The sequence below is a fragment of the Scyliorhinus canicula genome, chromosome 1 (genome assembly GCF_902713615.1).
Source record: "Scyliorhinus canicula chromosome 1, sScyCan1.1, whole genome shotgun sequence".
Lineage (NCBI taxonomy): Eukaryota > Metazoa > Chordata > Chondrichthyes > Carcharhiniformes > Scyliorhinidae > Scyliorhinus > Scyliorhinus canicula.
In genome coordinates, this window is record NC_052146.1 from 290,599,753 (window position 1) to 290,618,740 (window position 18,988).

General features: G+C 52.5%; 1 protein-coding gene across 3 annotated transcripts in view; it reads right to left on the bottom strand.

Moving 5' to 3' along the window:
• The window catches only part of LOC119975372 (fasciculation and elongation protein zeta-2-like), a 178,076-nt gene that overhangs the window by 71,143 nt on the left and 87,945 nt on the right, over positions 1 to 18,988 (bottom strand). The gene's annotated exons all lie outside the window — the stretch shown is intronic.

The window sequence follows — 18,988 nt, forward strand, 5'->3', positions numbered from 1 at the left end:
AGTAGTTTCGGCTGCACCGGGGGACGGGACAGGGGTGTCTCCTGTCCCCCTTGCTCTTTGCATTGGCAATTGAGCCCCTGGCCATGGCATTGAGGGAGTCGGGGAACTGGAGGGGCATGGTGCGGGGTGGGGAGGAAATGAAATGAAAATGAAAATCGCTTATTGTCACGAGTAGGCTTCAATGAAGTTACTGTGAAAAGCCCCTAGTCGCCACATTCCGGCGCCTGTCCGGGGAGGCTGGTACGGGAATCGAACCGTGCTGCTGGCCTGCTTGGTCTGCTTTAAAAGCCAGCGATTTAGCCTTGTGAGCTAAACCAGCCCCTGGAGCATAGAGTGTCGCTTTATGCGGACGACCTGTTGCTGTATGTGGCGGACCCGGTGGGGGGAATGCCAGAGGTGATGAGGATTCTCAGCGAATTTGGGGGCTTTTCTGGGTATAAGCTCAACCTGGGTAAGAGCGAGCTGTTCGTTGTGCACCCGGGGGATCAGGAGGGGGGGACTGGTAGGCTCCCACTGAAGCAGGCAGGGAGGAGCTTTAGGTACCTGGGAGTCCAGGTGGCTAGGAGCTGGGGGGCCCTGCACAAGCTTAACCTCACAAGGCTGGTGGAGCAAATGGAGGAGGAGTTTAAAAGGTGGGATATGTTACCGCTGTCGCTGGCGGGTAGGGTGCAGTCCGTCAAGATGATGGTGCTCCCAAGGTTTTTGTTCCTGTTCCAGTGCCTCCCCATCCTTATCCCGAAGGCCTTTTTTAGGAGGGTTAACAGGAGTATTACGGGATTTGTATGGGCGCATGGGACTCCGAGGGTGAGAAGGGTGTTTTTGGAGCGGGGCAGGGATGGGGGTGGGGGGTGGGGGGGGGGGGGGGGGGGGGGGGGGCTGGCGCTGCCCAACCTCTGTGGGTACTATTGGGCTGCCAATGCAGCGATGGTGCGTAAGTGGGTAATGGACGGGGAAGGGGCAGCATGGAAGAGGATGGAGATGGCATCCTGTGTGGACACGAGCCTGGAGGTGCTGGTAACGGCGCCGTTGCCGCTCCCTCCAACGAGGTATACCACAAGCCCAATGGTGGCAACTACCCTCAAAATTTGGGGGCAATGGAGACGGCATAGGGGGGAGCTCGATGGAGTCCCCGATATGGGGGAACCACCGGTTTGTTCCAGGGAGCATCGATGGCGGGTTTCTGGGCTGGCACCGGGTAGGTATTAGGAGGTTGAGGGACCCGCTTGTGGATGGGAGGTTCGCGAGCCTGGGTGAGTTAGAGGGGAAGTTTGGGCTCCCGCCGGAGAACATGTTTAAGTACATGCATGTTAGGGCGTTTGCCAGGCGGCAGGTGGAGGGGTTCCCTCTGTTGCCCCCACGTGGGGTACGGGACAGGGTGCTCTCGGGGGTGTGGGTTGGAGGAGGGAGGATTTTGGACGTTTACCACGTAATGCAGGAGGTAGATGAGGCCTCGGTGGAGGAACTGAAGGGGAAGTGGGAAGAGGAGCTGGGTGAGGAGATTGAGGGGGGGACGTGGGCGGATGCCCTGGAAAGGGTGAATTCCTCCTCTTCTTGTGCGAGGCTTAGCCTCATACAGTTCAAAGTGCTGCATAGGACTCATATGACCGGGACGAGGATGAGCAGGTTCTTCGGGAGCGAAGACAGGTGTGCTAGGTGCTCGGGGAGCCCAGCGAACCATGCCCATATGTTCTGGGCATGCCCAGCGTTGGGGGACTTTTGGAAGGGGGTAGCAAGCACGGTGTCGAGGGTGGTAGGATCCAGGGTTGAGCCAGGCTGGGGACTCGATATTTGGGGTAGCAGCGGAGCCGGGAGTGCAGGAAGCGAAAGAGGCCGGTGTTCTGGCCTTTGCGTCCCTAGTAGCCCGGCGTAGGATTTTGCTTCAGTGGAAGGATGCGAGGCCCCCAAGCGTGGAGGCCTGGATCAATGACATAGCGGGGTTCATCACGTTGGAGAGGGTGAAATTCGCCCGAGAGGGTCGGTGCAAGGGTTCTTTAGGCGGTGGCAGCCTTTCCTGGACTTCCTGGCGGAACAGTAGGGATATAGGCCGGCAGCAGCAACAACCGGGGGGTTTGGTTCGGTGGGAGGGAGAATTGTGTACATGGGTTGGTTGGATGTGGCGGGTGTTAACTCTTTCCTTTTTGTTGTTTGCTTTTTGTTTTTATAGTTGCTGGGGGGGGGGGGGTTGTTGTTCTTTGGTTTTTACTATGGTTGTCTTGTTAATATTGTTTTGTTGTTTATATTTTGTGAAAATCTTAATAAAAATTATTGTTAAAAAAAAAAATCTGCTTATCTGGGCCACAGTCATGTGTGCCCGGTGGATCACCTTAAACTGTATCAGGCTGAGCCTGGCACACAGCGAGGACGCATTAACTCTCCTCAGGGCTCTTCCATAGCCTGGCCTCCAACTCCCCACCCAGCTCCTCGTCCCACTTTTTCTTCACCTCTCCTATCGGGGCTCCCTCCCACTCCATCAGCTCCTTGTAGATCTCCGAGACCTTCCCCTCTCCTACTCCTGTTCTTGACACCATCTTATCCTGTAGCCCCTGGGGCAGCAGGTGCAGGAAGGTCGAAACCTGCCTCCGCACAAAATCCCTCACCTGTATATAGCGCAACCCATTCCCACCTGGCAACTCAAACCTCCTCCAGCCTCAGGAAACCCTCAAAGATAAAAAGATCCCCAAACCTCTCAATCCCCCCCCCCTGCTGCCACCTCTGGAACACCCCCCCCCCCCCCCTCCCCCCCCAACGAACCGGTGGTCATCACATAATGGTGCCCCCACCGGCCCCTTCTGTTTTTTTTTAATAAACATTTTATTGAGGTAGTAATGGTTTTACAACAACAAAATAAACAATGTACATGAATTAATAAACATAGTACAAAAGCCGTCTTCCTCCTTTGCAGGTCCCACCTTTACTAACCCCCTACTCTAAACTAATCCCCCCCCCCCTCCCAATTGCTCCATAAACCCATTTGCTCCTTTGCCATTGCTGGCACCCTGCCTGTCCTTGAGCTCGACCGGTCTAACCCAGGGTCAATAACTGTGTTAAAGCTCCTTCCCATGACCAACTTATCCGAATCCAGGTCAGGGATCTTCCCCAGCATCCTCTTTATAAATTCCACATCAACCAAATTTGACGCGTACACATTTACAAGTACCACCTGCAACCCCTCTAGTTTCCCACTGACCATAATGTACCAGCCTCCCACATCCGCAACTATTCTTCCCGCCTAAAATACCACTCACTTATTAATCAGAATCGCGACCCCTCTAGTCTTAGAGTCGAGCCCAGAGTGAAAAACCTGTCCCTTCCATCCCTTCCTTAATCTGATCTGATCAGTTACTCTAAGGTGCGTCTCCTGTAGCATTACCACGTCCGCTTTACGTCCTCTCAAATGCGCGAACACGCGTGCCCTCTTAACCGGCCCATTTAGCCCTCTCACATTCCATGTGATCAGCCGAGTTGGAGGGTTCATTGCCCCCCCCCCCACTTCGCCAATCAGCCATCACCTTTCTTGGGCCAGTCTCCAGCCCTCACCCCACACACCTGCCAGCCTGCCCCCAGGCAGCCTCCGCCCCCGACCTCATTTCTGTCTCACAACAAAAATCTCTTCCCCGTCAGCAGAACATTTCCCCCCTCTCCCCCCCCCTAGTAACAGCTCTCCCCCGTCAGCAGAACATTTCCCCCCTCTCCCCCCCAGTAACAGCTCTCACCCGTCAGCAGAACATTTCCCCCCTCTCCCCCCCCTAGTAACAGCTCTCCCCGTCAGCAGAACATTTCCCCCCCTCTCCCACCGTAGTAACAGCTCTCACCCGTCAGCAGAACATTTCCCCCCTCTCCCCCCCTAGCAACAGCACTATGTAAACCAATCCCTTCAACAAGCATAACATCTGCTCACCCCCTCTGCGGTTCCATGAGCTAGCTCGCCCAGCTAACTTGGTGACCCCAGCCCATAGCGTCAGACATTCTCTCACCTATTGTTCCCTCCCCACCTTCCCTCCCCCGCTCGGACACACATATTCAAAAGAAAAGCAGTCCCAACACAATTGCCCTTATAAGAGAAAAAAAAACCCACGATAAACAAAGAAAAGATCAAACAGAAGATCCAAAATCTAACCAACACACCTCCATCCCCCATCAGTGCAAATGTAAACTTTAACTCACTCAGCTCTGCCACAGGCCCCAAATCAATACAGAAGGCATTACAAATCGCGTCCCAAAAAAAAAAGAAAAACAAGAAACCTTTTTAACGTGAGCGCTGCAGCAAAGTTCAAAGTCCTCAGTCCACCACCAGTTCTTTCCTTCTAGCGAAGTCCATCGCTTCCTCGGGTGACTCAAAATAAAAATGTTGCTCCTCATACGTGACCCAGAGACGGGCCGGATACAGCAGTCCAAACTTCACCATTTTCTTAAAAAGGGTCGCCTTTATCTGATTAAACTCCCCTCTTCTCCTGGCCACCTTCACACTCAGATCCTGATAGATCCGCAGATACTGTTCTCCCATTTACAACTCCATGTCTGCCTGGCTGACTGTAAAATACGCTCCTTCTCCAAGTACCTGTGGAATTTCACCACCATTGCCCTTGGGGGAGGTCCCCCAATCGCGGCATCCTCGCGAGCGCTCTGTGAGCCCTGTCCACCTCCAAGGGTCAGGTAAACGTCCCATCCTCCCGTAACTTCTCGAATATGCCCACTATGTATACCCCAACGTCCGCTCCTTCGGACCCCTCCGGGAGACTGACAATTCTTAAGTTCTGCCGGCGGGGCCCATTCTCTAGGTCCGACACCTTCTCTAGGAGCCTTTTCTGCTGGTCTCTCAGAATCCCCACCTCCAACTCCACCGCAGCTTGACGTTCCTCCTGATCAGCCAGAGCCTTCTCTACTTTCTGGATCGCCTGATCTTGGGCATCCAATCTAATTTCCAGCCGCGCAATCGATTCTTTAATCGGGTCCAAGCATTCCTGCTTCTGCTTGGCGAAGCCCTCCTGAATAAACTGCATCAGCTGCTCCGTTGACCGCTGGGTCGACAAGCCAGGACTCCAGTCATCCGCCATGGTTTCTCCCGTTGCAACTTCAGGGCTTCTCTGTTTGTCTATTTCTTCCTTTCCGAGCACTTCGAGTTCGCCTCTCCATGCACCGATGTGGGAATCCACTCCACGATTGCCTCTACCATCAATTTACCAAATCGTCCGATTGAAAAATAAAATCAGGGGAAAAGATCCAAAGGTCCGACCCGAGCCACCAAATGTGCGACCTACTCCTTCATAGCCGCCACCGGAAGTCCTGACCCCCTCTCTACCCCCATGTGCTGCCTCTACTGACCCCACACCTCAGGGCTGCCTGAGGGTGTGGGGACAGTGGAGGCTACCACCGGGCTTGTGGAGTACCGAGCCAGCGAGAATGGCAGAGATGCCGTTAATAATTCCCCCAAACTCGTGTCCTTACAGGACGCCGCCTCCACCCGCTCCCATATAGGGAGCGCTTCCGACCCCTCCCCCACTACCTGACCATCGCAATTTTTGCCACCCAGTAGTAGTTGCTAAAATTCAGGAAGGCCAGCAACACCCCCCCCACGTTTTTCACCCGCAGGGTTTTACCCACTCAAACAAATCCTGAGATCTCCTCATTCACCTTTTTGAAGAACACCTTGGGAATAAAAATTGGGAGGCTCTGGAAAACGAACAAAAACCTTGGGAAAGCCGTCATTTTAACTCTCTGTACCCGCCCCGTCAATTTCAACGGGAGCGCATCCCACCTCCGAAAGTCCCCCCTCATGTGATCTACCAACCGACCCAAATTCAGTTTATGCAACTGCTCCCACTTCCATGCCACCTGGATTCCCAAATGTCGAAAGCTCCCTCCCACCACCCTGAACGGCATCTCACCCAATCTCTCATCTCCTGCCCCCTCGCCTGGATCGCAAAGACCTCGCTCTTACCCATATTCAATTTGTATTCCGAAAACCGGACGAATTCCTCCAATATCCCCATAATCCCCCCCCCCCCCCCGGCACCCGCCATCATCAATCCCACTCCTGTCAGCAGTACTCCCTCCCCCCCCCCCAACAAAGCCCACAGTAACAACCCTCGCCCCCATCCCCCTACTGACCTTAACTCACCCCCCATTGCACTTCCGTGAACTAGCCCACCCATGGCGCCCAGCATTTTACCCCCTGCTGATTCCCCTTCCTCCTCCGCTCGAACATTAGTGCAAACAAACCGAAAACAACCCCTCCGCAAATCCAAACAAAGAGACCGACCCTCCCATCCCTTAACAAAGGGCAAAGAACAAACCTGAAGCCAAAAAATGAAGCAACGGCCCAAACAGAAGTTAACCGCAACAGCACAGCATCTCCACCAAAGTTCAAAGTCCACCTTTTTCTGCCAGTCCATTGTCTCTGACAAATTCTACCACCTCCTCCGCTGAGCCAAAGTACAATTCCCAGCCTTCGTAGGTCATTCAGACGTGCCTGTTCAGTAGCCCAAACTTCACCCCCTTCTTGTAGAGGACTGCCTTGCCCATGTCGAAGCTCGCTCTTCTCTTGGCCAACACTGCACCCTGGTCCTGGTACACTCGAATTTCACTGCCCTCCCAGGTGCAGCGCCTCATCTGCTTGGCCCACCTTATAATTTGCTCCTTGTCCAGGAACCGGTGCAGCCGCACCACCATTGCCCTCGGCAGCTCGTTCCCCTGGGGCTCTCATATTAGCGCTCTGTGGGGGCAGCACGGTGGCACAGTGGTTAGCATTGCTGCCTACGGCGCTGAGGACCCGGGTTCGAATCCCGGCTCTGGGTCACTGTCCGTGAGGAACATAGAACATAGAACAGTACAGCACAGAACAGGCCCTTCGGCCCTCAATGTTGTGCCGAGCCATGATCACCCTACTCAAACCCACCCTATACCCGTAACCCAACAACCCCCCCCCCCCCTTAACCTTACTTTTATTAGGACACTACGGGCAATTTATCATGGCCAATCCACCTAACCTGCACATCTTTGGACTGTGGGAGGAAAGCGGAGCACCCGGAGGAAACCCACGCACACAGGGGGAGGACGTGCAGACGCCACACAGACAGTGACCCAACCGGGAATAGAACCTGGGACCCTGGAGCTGTGAAGCATTTATGCTAACTACCATGCTACCCTGCTGCCCTGCAGGGTTTGCACATTCTCCCCGTGTCTGCGTGGGTTTCACCCCCACAACCCAAAGATGTGCAAGATAGGTGGATTGGCCACACTAAATTGCCCCTTAATTGGAAAAAAATAATTGGGTAATAAATTTATTTTAAAAAATATTAGCGCTCTGTGCGCACGATCCATCTCCAACGGTCATGCAAACGCACCCTCTCCGAGCAGCTTCTCCAGCATCCTCCCCACATACACACCAGCATTGGCTCCTTCACTCCCCTCCAGCAGGCCACGACCCTTATATTCTGCCTGCGTGACCGGTTCTCTAGGTCCTCGATCTTCTCCTGAAGCCGCTTCTGCTGATTGCACATCAGCCCCATCTCCACTGCCATCGAGGCAAAGTGTTCCTCGTGTTCCTGTGCCATCTCCTCCATCTTCTGGATCGCCTGACCCTGGGCCACCAACTTTGTTTCCACGCGGTCAACCTGATCGAATCCAGGTCCTCCAGACTCTCCTTCCATTGCTGGGTCAACTTCTCGTTTAAGAAGCTCACCAGTTAGTCCGTTGACCATTGAGCTGGCAGGGGTGCTCCCTGCCCTTCCACCATCTCCACGTGCGTTTCAGGCGTCGCACAAGCTCCAACTGACTGATTCCCTCTTTTTCGAATGGTTCTGGCCCTCAGCTCCATATACCAGAGGGTCAATCTCTTCCCCTCACTCTCCTGCACCTATATTGCACCTCACATCCACCTGTTAACCGAGGCAAAGGTCCGAAAAGATACCATGAGCGGGAGCCACCAAATTTGCGCCCACTCACTCCATGGTCACCACGGCAAGTGGCAGGCTGCTAAGTTTAATAGAGTGTACACATACACCGTTGATTTGTCAGATAGACCAGCATTGCATTGCATTGCGCTGGGCCAAGAAGGTGAAGAGCAGCAATTGGGAGAATGGGGTAGTGCGGATCTACCAGGACTGGAGTGCGGAGGTGGCTAAGCGGCGGTCCGGATTTAATCGGACGAAAGAGGTGCTTTATAGAAAAAAGATAAAGTTCGGAATGTTGCAGCCCGCGCGCCTGTGGGTAACTTATTTGGACCAGCACCATTATTTCGATTCCCCGGGCCTTCGTGCGGACGGAGAAACTGGACTTGAACTAGGGGTTGGGGGTTGCGAGGTCGGCTGTAAGATATTAGTGCTGGATTCTGCTGTTGCTGTGTTCTCTTTTTCTTCTGTTTTTTTCTTCTTGTTTTAGTACTTTTGCAATTTGGATATGGTTATTTACGGAGGGGTTGTTCTGCTATGTTTTTGTTTTTGTGCTATGGGGCATTGTTTGGGCTGTGTATCTTGAGGGGAGGGTCGGGGGGGTATGTTGTATTCTATGTCGGAGTGGGGCTGATATTTGGGAGCTGTGTCAGAAGGGTGTGGTGGGGCAGGGCGAAAGCGCGGGCTTTCCTCTGGTTTCCCGCGCTGCGGGGCTGGGGGGGTGGAGACGGTGACGGGGGAGGCGGGGCCTTAACTGGTTCTTCCCCGTGCTGGAGCGGTGCCAGGAGGAGGGATACATTGGGGGATGATCCCACTTCGGGAGGGGTCGGGCTATTGGCGGGAGTTTCCGGGGTCAGCAGAAGTTAGCTGACCCACGGAAGTACAATGGAGGACGGTTCGAGGCTGGGAGGGTTCCTAGCCTGGGGGGGAAGGGAGGGGGGGGGGGGAAAAGGGGAATACCGGGTGGCTGCTGGTAGGGTCAAGAAGGAGCTGGTGGGGGTTGGGGGGACAGAGGTGAGGGGTTGTCGCTATGGGGACGGGGTCGAGCAGGGGGTGCTGGCCTGGGGCGGGCAGTCGATGGGCTATGGCTAGCCGACGGGGGAGGGGGGCGGGACGCCCTCTGATCCGGTTGGTCACCTGGAATGTGAGAGGGTTGAATGGGCCGGTGAAGCGGTCGAGGGTACTGGCTCACCTGAAGGGGCTAAAGGTGGATGTGGCAATGCTTCAGGAGACCCACCTGAGGGTGGCGGACCAGGTCCGCCTGAGGAAGGGATCGGTGGGGCAGGTTTTCCACTCGGGGTTGGATGTGAAGAACCGGGGAGTGGCGATTCTGGTGGGGAAAAATGTGTTGTTTGAGGCATTAGAGGTGGTGGCGGATAAGGGGGGTAGGTATGTTATGGTTAGGGGCAGGCTACAAGGAGAGAAGGTGGTACTGGCTAGTGTGTATGCCCCAAATTGGGACGATGCGGGCTTTATGAGGCGTACGTTGGGACGGATCCTGGATCTGGAGGCGGGAGGTCTGATCATAGGAGGGGACTTTAATACGGTGTTGGATCCTTCACTGGATCGGTCCAGCTCTAGGACGGGTAGGAGGCCGGCGGCGGCCAAGGTACTGAGAGGGTTTATGGATCAGATGGGTGGAGTGGATCCATGGAGGTTTGTGAGGCCGAGGGCACGCGAGTACTCTTTCTTCTCCCACGTACATAGGGTCTACTCTCGGATAGATTTCTTCGTGGTGAGTAGGGGACTGATTCCGAGAGTGGAGGAGGCAGAGTATTCGGCCATTGCAATCTCCGACCACGCTCCGCATTGGATAGAGTTGGAGATGGGGGAGGTGCGGGACCAACATCCGTTGTGGCGGTTGGATGTGGGGTTGTTGGCGGAGGAGGAGGTGTGTAGGAGGATCCGGGCAAGTATTGAGGGGTACCTTGAGGTGAATGATACGGGGGAGGTTCAGGTGGGGATGGTCTGGGAAGCCCTGAAGGCAGTAATTCGTGGGGAGCTCATATCCATCCGGGCACACAGGGAGAGGAGCGAGAGGAGTGAGAGGGATAGACTGGTGGGAAAGATGCTGGAGGTGGACAGGAGGTAAGCAGAGGCACCAGAGGAGGGACTGTTGGGGGAGAGGCGCAGCCTGCAGGCTAAATTTGATTTGCTGACCACTAGAAAAGCAGAGGCACAGTGGAGGAAGGCACAAGGGGCAGTGTACGAACATGGTGAAAAGGCGAGTAGGATGCTGGCTCATCAGCTCCGTAATCGGGATGCGGCTAAGGAGATTGCTGGAGTGAGAGACAAGAGTGGGAATGTTGTGCGGAAGGGGGTAGAGGTGAATGAGGTCTTCAAGGACTTTTACGGGGAACTGTACCGGTCGGAGCCAACGGGGGAGAGGAGGGGAATGGAGAGGTTCCTTGACAGGCTTTCTTTCCCGAAGGTGCAGGAGGAGAAGGTGGAGGGGCTGGGTGCGCCGATTGAGCTGGAGGAGATAGTTAAGGGGATCGGGCAGATGCAGTCAGGGAAGGCACCGGGGCCGGATGGGTTCCTGGTGGAATTTTATAAAAAGTTTGTGGACCTAGTGGGCCCCTTGCTGGTGCAGACACTCAACGATGCGTGGGAAGGGGGGACTTTGCCCCCGACGATGTCGCGGGCGCTGAACTCGTTAATTTTAAAGAAGGACAAGGACCCCCAGCAGTGTGGTTCATACAGGCCCATATCTCTCCTCAACGTGGATGCTAAGGTGCTGGCAAAAATCCTGGCCACCAGGATAGAGGACTGTGTGCCAGGGGTTGTGCACGAGGACCAGACAGGTTTTGTGAAGGGAAGGCAGCTGAACACGAATGTGCGGAGATTGCTGAATGTCATCATGATGCCGGCGATTGAGGGGGAGGCAGAGATAGTGGTGGCGCTGGATGCGGAGAAGGCCTTCGATAGAGTGGAGTGGGGGTACCTATGGGAGGTGTTGGGGAGGTTTGGATTTGGTGAAGGGTTCATTAGATGGGTAAGGCTGCTATATGAGGCCCCGATGGCATGCGTGGCCACGAATAGGAGGAGGTCGGCGTACTTCCGGCTTTACCGAGGGACCAGGCAGGGTTGCCCCCTGTCCCCCTTGTTGTTTGCACTGGCAATCGAGCCGCTGGCGATGACGTTGAGAGATTCAGAGAGGTGGAGAGGCTTGGTGCGAGGTGGAGAGGAACATAGGGTGTCGTTGTATGCCGACGACCTGTTACTGTATGTGGCGGACCCGGTGGGAGGGATGCCGGAAGTGATGGAGTTGCTAGCCGAGTTTGGGACCTTTTCAGGTTATAAATTAAACTTAGGCAAGAGCGAGGTGTTTGTGGTGCGCCCTGGAGACCAGGAGGAAGGAATTGGTAGGCTCCCGCTTAGGCGGGCAGGGGAGAGCTTTAGGTACCTGGGGGTGCAAGTGGCCAGGGACTGGGGGACTCTCCACAAGCATAACTTTACCAGACTGGTAGATCAGATGGAGGAGGAGTTCAGGAGGTGGGACATGCTGCCATTGTCGTTGGCGGGGAGGGTACAGTCCGTCAAAATGACGGTGCTACACCAGCTGAGAAAGCAGGCAGCCAGCAGAGAAATTGCACAAATCAGAGGTACCAGAGGCACATTGGAAACGGAACCAGAGAGGATTAACGAAACCTTCAAGGCCTTCTACCAAGAGCTGTACACCTCAGAGCCCCTAACGGGGAAAGCTGGAATGAACAGGTTTCTTGATGGACTGGACACCAGTCGTGGGAGAGGGCAGAAAGCGGGATCTTTGGAGCACCACTAGCACTGGGAGAGATCATGGACAGCATTAGCTCCATGCAGACGGGGAAGGCGCCGGGACCGGATGGATTCCCAGCGGACTTCTACAAAAAATTCGCGACAGCGCTGGCCCCGCACCTACGGGAGATGTTCACAGACTCGCTAGCTAGGGGCACACTGCCACCCACGTTAGCACAGGCCTCAATCTCGCTGATACCTAAGAAGGACAAAGACCCAATGGAATGTGGGTCATACAGACCCATATCTCTGCTGAACGCAGACGCCAAAATACTGGCCAAAATCCTAGCCAAAAGGCTAGAAGACTGTGTACCTGAGGTGGTCACAGAGGACCAGACGGGCTTCGTCAAAGGTAGACAGCTTACCGCGAACATCAGGCGCCTGCTGAACGTGATAATGACCCCCTCCAGGGAGAGAACACAAGAGGTGATCGTCTCCCAGGATGCAGAAAAGGCCTTCGACAGAGTCGAATGGAAATACCTCATAGAGGTACTGGAGCGGTTCGGGCTTTGAACAGGGTTCACCGCTTGGGTAAAGCTCCTATACAATGCTCCCATGGCGAATGTACGGACCAACAATACCAACTCCCAATACTTCCAGCTGCACAGGGGCACCAGACAAGGATGCCCACTGTCCCCGCTGCTGTTCGCACTAGCAATTGAACCGCTAGCAATCGCGCTCAGGGCAGCAAAAAATTGGAGGGGGATCCGAAGGGGAGGTAGAGAGCACAGAGTCTCACTCTATGCGGACGATCTGCTCCTCTATATCTCGGACCCACAAAGCAGCATGGACGGAATCATTGCGCTCCTGAAAGAGTTTGGAGCCTTCTCGGGCTACAAACTCAACATGAGCAAAAGTGAGATCTTCCCAGTACACCCGCAAGGGGGGGGGGGCAGCACTAAAGGGGCTGCCGTTCAAACAAGCCTGACACAAATTCCGCTACCTGGGGATCCAAATAGCCCATGACTGGAAAGGGATCCACAAATGGAACCTCACCAGCCTGACGGAGGAAGTTAAAAAGGACCTGCAAAGATGGAACACACTCCCGCTCTCCCTCGCGGGGAGAGTCCAGACGATCAAAATGAACGTACTGCCCAGGTTCCTCTTCCTGTTTAGATCCATTCCGATCTACATCCCCAAGGCCTTTTTCAAAGCGCTGGACAAACCTATCATGGTGTTCGTATGGGGGGGGGGGGGGGGGGGTAAAAATGCTAGGATCCCAAAGAAGGTCCTACAAAAAACAAAATCCAGGGGGGGGCTAGCCCTCCCGAATCTACAATTCTAATGTTGTATTTTATATTTTCCCCGCGTCTTGACTGTGATAGAGAAATTCAAACAGCTTTCATTAGGTAAGCAAAACTGAACTTTATTCACTAATTAGAACTGACTGCTAGCAGTAAATGGCTGATACTTGGAGTCGGAAAGCAGTCAAGTACAAACTGCTGAGTCCGTCCCTTTTCTGCGGTATTACAGAAAAAGAAGGCGATTCTTATACATTATAGGATCAAGATAACATGAATACAACTTGGTTAGGAATTTGATCGAAAGTAAAACATAAGTAATAATCGTTACAATGGCGTCACCTTGCTGACCTTTAGGGGACTTGAGTTTCATATCATTATCTTGTCTTTGTTTTAAGAAAGGGAAGAAGTTGTTTAGGAACAGGAAGAAATAGTTGTTCAGCTTGTTATGTATTAAGACTACTTCTAGTTTCAAGCCTTATCTAGACTCTCAGAGTCACCCAGTTCCCAAGACATGCTGTCTCTGTGTATTCTGTACAGAAATAGAACATTACAGCACAGAACAGGCCCTTCGGCCCTCGATGTTGTGCCGAGCAATGATCACCCTACTTAAACCCACGGAACCCGTAACCCAACAATCCCCCCATTAACCTTACACTACGGGCAATTTAGCATGGCCAATCCACCTAACCCGCACATCTTTGGACTGTGGGAGGAAACCGGAGCACCCGGGGGAAACCCACGCACACACGGGGAGGACGTGAAGACTCCGCACAGACAGTGACCCAGCCGGGAATCGAACCTGCGACCCTGGAGCTGTGAAGCATTGATGCTAACCACCATGCTACCGTGAGGCCCCTGTGTCTTAGGTTAAATTCAATTGTACCAAGAAGACTTGACTACTTTTCCCATCATGCCATTACTTGCTTCACACAATACCACACTACCACTGGGCGGCAACAGCCGAGCGAGTAAGGGGATGGATCCAGGAGCCAGAAGCTGAGTGGGTGCGTACGGAGGAGGCCTCCTGCATGGGAACCTCCCTCCGGGCCCTCGCCACGGCAGCACTCCCATCCCCACCCAAAAAACACTCCAGCAGCCCAGTGGTGACAGCCACCCTCCAATCCTGGAACCAACTGCGGCAGCAATTTGGCCTGACCAAAATGTCGGACAAGGCTCCCATCTGCAACAACCATAGGTTCACACCAGCACTGACTGACGCCACCTTCAAAAGGTGGAGGCAGGACGGGGGGACACTGACAGTCAGGGACCTATACACGGACGACAGGATCGCAACACTGGACGAACTGACAGAGAAATTTCAGCTAGCTGGGGGGAACGAGCTACGGTACCTGCAGCTCAAAAACTTCCTAAGAAAGGAGACAAGGACGTACCCACAACCGCCACGACAGACTCTACTGGAAGACCTACTGGACGCAAGTATCCTAGAGAAAGGGAACTGTAGCGACATGTAAGACCGACTGGTAGAAAGGGACGACACCGTACTGGACGCAACAAGAAGGAAATGGGAGGACGACCTGGGGATGGAGATAGGGTGGGGACTCTGGAGCGAAGCACTGCATAGGGTCAACTCCACCTCCACGTGCGCAAGGCTCAGCCTGACGCAACTAAAAGTGGTACATAGAGCCCACTTAACGAGAAACCGTATGAGCAGGTTCTTCCCGGAGGTGGAGGACAGATGTGAACGGTGCCAAAGAGGCACAACCACGCCCACATGTTCTGGTCTTGCCCCAGACTTATGGATTACTGGACAGCCTTCTTCGAGGTTATGTCCAAAGTGGTGGGAGTGAGGGTGGAGCCATGCCCGATAGTGGCAGTCTTCGGGGTTTCAGACCAGCCAGATCTATTCCTGGGGAGGAGGGCGGACGCCCTTGCCTTTGCCTCCCTGATCGCCCGCCGTAGAATCCTGTTTGTCTGGCGGTCAGCAGCACCGCCCAGAGCTGCAGACTGGCTGTCCGACCTCTCGAAATCTCTCCAAATGGAGAAAATCAAATTCGCCATCCGAGGGTCAGACGACGGCTTCCATAGAACGTGGGAGCCATTCATGCAACTGTTCCGGGACCTGTTTGTGGCCAACGTACAAAAGGAAGAATAGCCGGGTGGCCAAGAATCGGGGGAGAATGGACGGGAATCGGGGGAAGGTAGCCGCGCGGGGGGGGGGGGGGGGCTACGGGTTCGGTATGGGGGTTTGATGGCTAGCTAAGGCCCAAAACCAAACTATAAATAAATGCCTATAAACATGTGCCTCGGCCATATTGGGGAATGTAGAATGTAGAATATGTATGCTGGCTAAAGAGGGCGGCCACAATTGTTGTTATAAAGACGCTTACCTGTAAATATACATGTTAAATTTTTGTGTCTTTTTTTTTCTCTCTAACAATTTGTAACTTGTCATATATAAAACATGAAAACTCAATAAAAAACATTTATAAAAAAAAAAATGACGGTGCTTTCGAGGTTCTTGTTCCTTTTTCAGTGCCTGCCCATATTTATCCCCAGGGCCTTCTTTAGGAGAGCGACCGGCAGTATTCTGAGCTTTGTGTGGGCACATGGGACTCCGAGAGTGAGGAGGGTGTTCCTGGAGCGAGGAAGGGATAGAGGCGGGCTGGCGCTGCCCAACCTTCTGGGGTACTATTGGGCAGCCAATGTGCCAATGGTGCGTAAATGGGTGATGGAGGGGGGAGGGGCGGCGTGGAAAAGAATGGAGATGGCGTCATGTAGAGGTACGAGCCTGGGTGCCATGGTAACGGCACCTTTGCCGCTCTCCCCTAAGAGGTTTACCATGAGCCCGGTGGTGGCGGCGACGCTAAGAATCTGGGGACAGTGGAGACGGCATCGGGGGGAAACAGGGGGCTCGATGGAGGCTCCACTGGGTGGCAACCATCGGTCATCCAGGGGAACACGGATGGGGGAGTCAGGGGGTGGCAAAGGGCGGGCATCAGCAAATTAAGGGACCTGTTTATTGGCGGGAGGTTTGCGGGCCTGGGGGAACTGGAAGATAAATTTGACCTTCCCCAAGGGAACATGTTCAGATACCTGCAGGTAAAGGCGTTTGCTAGGCGACAGGTAGAGGGATTCCCTTTGCTGCCCTCGCAGGGGACGATGGACAGAGTGCTTTCGGGGGTGTGGGTAGGAGAGGGGAAGGTGTCTGACATCTATAAGGTAATGTAGGAGGTGGAGGAGTAGTCAGTGGAGGAGCTGAAGGCTAAATGGGAGGAGGAACTCGGGGAGCAGATAGAGGACGGGACTTGGGCGGAGGCCTTGGAGAGAGTCAACTCTTCCTCCTCGTGTGCGAGGCTTAGTCTCATCCAATTTAAGGTGCTGCACCGGGCCCACATGTCCGGGACTAGGATGAGTAGGTTCTTCGGGGGTGAGGACAGGTGCACCAGGTGTTCGGGGAGTCCAGCGAATCATGCCCATATGTTCTGGGCATGCCCAGCACTGGAAGAATTCTGGAAGGGGGTGGCGGGGACGTTGTCGAGGGTGGTTGGATCCAGGGTCAAACCAGGGTGGGGACTCGCGATTTTTGGAGTTGCGGTAGAGCTGGGAGTGCAGGAGGCGAAAGAGGCCGGTGTCCTGGCCTTTGCGTCCCTAGTAGCCCGTCGAAGGATTCTGTAGTGTTTATTGTAGTGTTTATTCTGTAACTTTATAGTGTGTTAATTTGCGTTGTTGTTAAAATGCTGGGTTGTTCATGGGGATGGGGCGAATGTATATGATTGTTAATATTATTGTTATTTTTGGTATTTTACTAAGGTGCGTCAATGTTGTATAAAATCAAAATTTTTCAATAAAAATTATTTTTAAAAAAAATTAATGAAACTCATTGGTAGCATTCTGATTTTTGCTTTTTACATTTTTCTGCAATTTGGTGAAATCAACTGAGAGCAAATGCTCGCTTGGATACAAAACTCAATGCTCACTAGGGCAGCACAGTGGCGCAGTGGGTTAGCCCTGTTGCCTCACGGCGCCGAGGTCGCAGGTTCGATCCCAGCTCTGGGTCACTGTCCATGTGGAGTTTGCACGTTCTCCCCGTGTCTGCGTGGGTTTCGCCCCCACAACCCAAAGATGTGTAAGGTAGGTGGATTGAACACACTAAATTGCCCCTTAATTGGAAAAAATTAATTGGGTACACTAAATTTATTTTTAAAATAAATTTTAAAAACTCAATGCTCACAATCAGAAAAGGCCAGGTCTAATTACCAGAGCAATTTCTGAAGGAAGTAAATAATAAATTCTTACAGCAGTCTTAATAAAGTATCTTCAACAGTTTCTATTGAATGAACTTTGCTCGCTACCTGACTCACTAATGACTCATACGACTGAAGGTAAGTTCTGCATCGATGATGTATTAGAGCAGAGAGATAAAGTGCCCTTAGCACTGAACAGGAAAGTGGCTGCACGTATCAGGCCACAAGTATGGCAATAATGAGATTTCTAGACATTATGCTACTTCTGGATTTAATTTTTTTAAGTCATAATTTTGGGCTTTTATAGTAGAATCAGATGGTTTGTTTCATCAATTCAACATCCTTGTAGAGCAGTGCAATAGGCCCGAGTACATCTGAAGGTGTCTTTTGGAAAGTACACATTTGGATGTCATGTGAGGACAGAATCAGATTCAGCTACAATGTTATTTTATTTTTTTTTAAATTTCTATTAAGGGGCAATTTAGCATGGTCAATCCACCTACTCTGCACATCTTTGGGTTGTGGGGTTGAGAACCACGCAGACACATGGAGAATGTGCAAACGCCACACGGACAGTGACCAGGGGGCGGTATCCAGCCTGGGTCCTTGGAGCCATGAGGCAGCAGTGCTAAACACTGCGCGCCATTGTGCTGTCCTCGCGATTATGTTAAGTCAGGGGTGGGCAAACTACGGCCCGCGGGCCGCATGCGGCCCGCCAAAGGTCTTTATGCGGCCCACCAAGATCAAGTCATCAAAAAAAAAAAAAATTTTTTTTAAATTTTTTTTAAATAATAATTTTTTTTTTTTAATAAGGTTAATGGGGGGGGGGGGGGGGGCTGTTGGGTTACTGGTATAGGGTGGTACGTTGACTTGAGTAGGGTGATCATTGCTCAGCACAACATCGAGGGCCGAAGGGCCTGTTCTATGCTGTACTGTTCTATATGAGGCGCCCAGAATCATAACCGGGTGAAGCGCCATTTTTGAAAAGTAGAGAAAAAGAGGGCTAAAGGCAGGATGCCGCCGGGGGAAGCGCTGAGGTATATGCCGCACTCTAATTGGTTACAACCGGGACTATTAATTAATATAATTAATTAATTAATAACTAATATATTAAAATTAATTAATTAATTAATTAATTAATTAATTAATTAATTAATTAAAATTGTGAATTTCTGAATGTGGCCCTTGCACGGAAAAGTTTGCCCACCCCTGTGTTAAGTTAAGGGGAAGATCCTGGATCCGAAGTTAATTGTAATATACCTTATTCGTCTTCGTTGATTTTGGGCTTCAACTCCATCTTGAATGAAATGAAAATGAAAATCGCTTATTGTCACGAGTAGGCTTCAATGAAGTTACTGTGAAAAGCCCCTAGTCGCCACATTCCGGCGCCTGTTCGGGGAGGCTGTTACGGGAATTGAACCGTGCTGCTGGCCTGCCTCGGTCTGCTTTAAAAGCCAGCGATTTAGCCCTGAGCTAAACAGCCCCAGTTCACTTGTATATCATTATTACCCGCTCCCCTTATCCCTTGATTCCCAGACAGACCAAAACTCTCTCCCAGTCTTAAATATATTCAACAATGGAGAATCCACAACCCTCTGGTTTCGAGAATTCCAAAGATCCTTTGAGTGAAGTAATTTCTCTTCATCTTGGTCCTAATTATTCGGCTCCTTATCCAAAGACTGTGCCCCCATGTTTTAGATTCCCCAACCAGCAGAAACAATCTCTTAAAGCTGACCCCATCACGCTTCCTCAGAAGCTTATATGTTTCAATAAGGTCATCTCTCATTCTTCGAAACGGCAGAGAATGTAGGCTCAATCTACCCAGCCTCTCATCACAAGAGAACCCATCATCAAAGAGACCAATTTAGTGAAC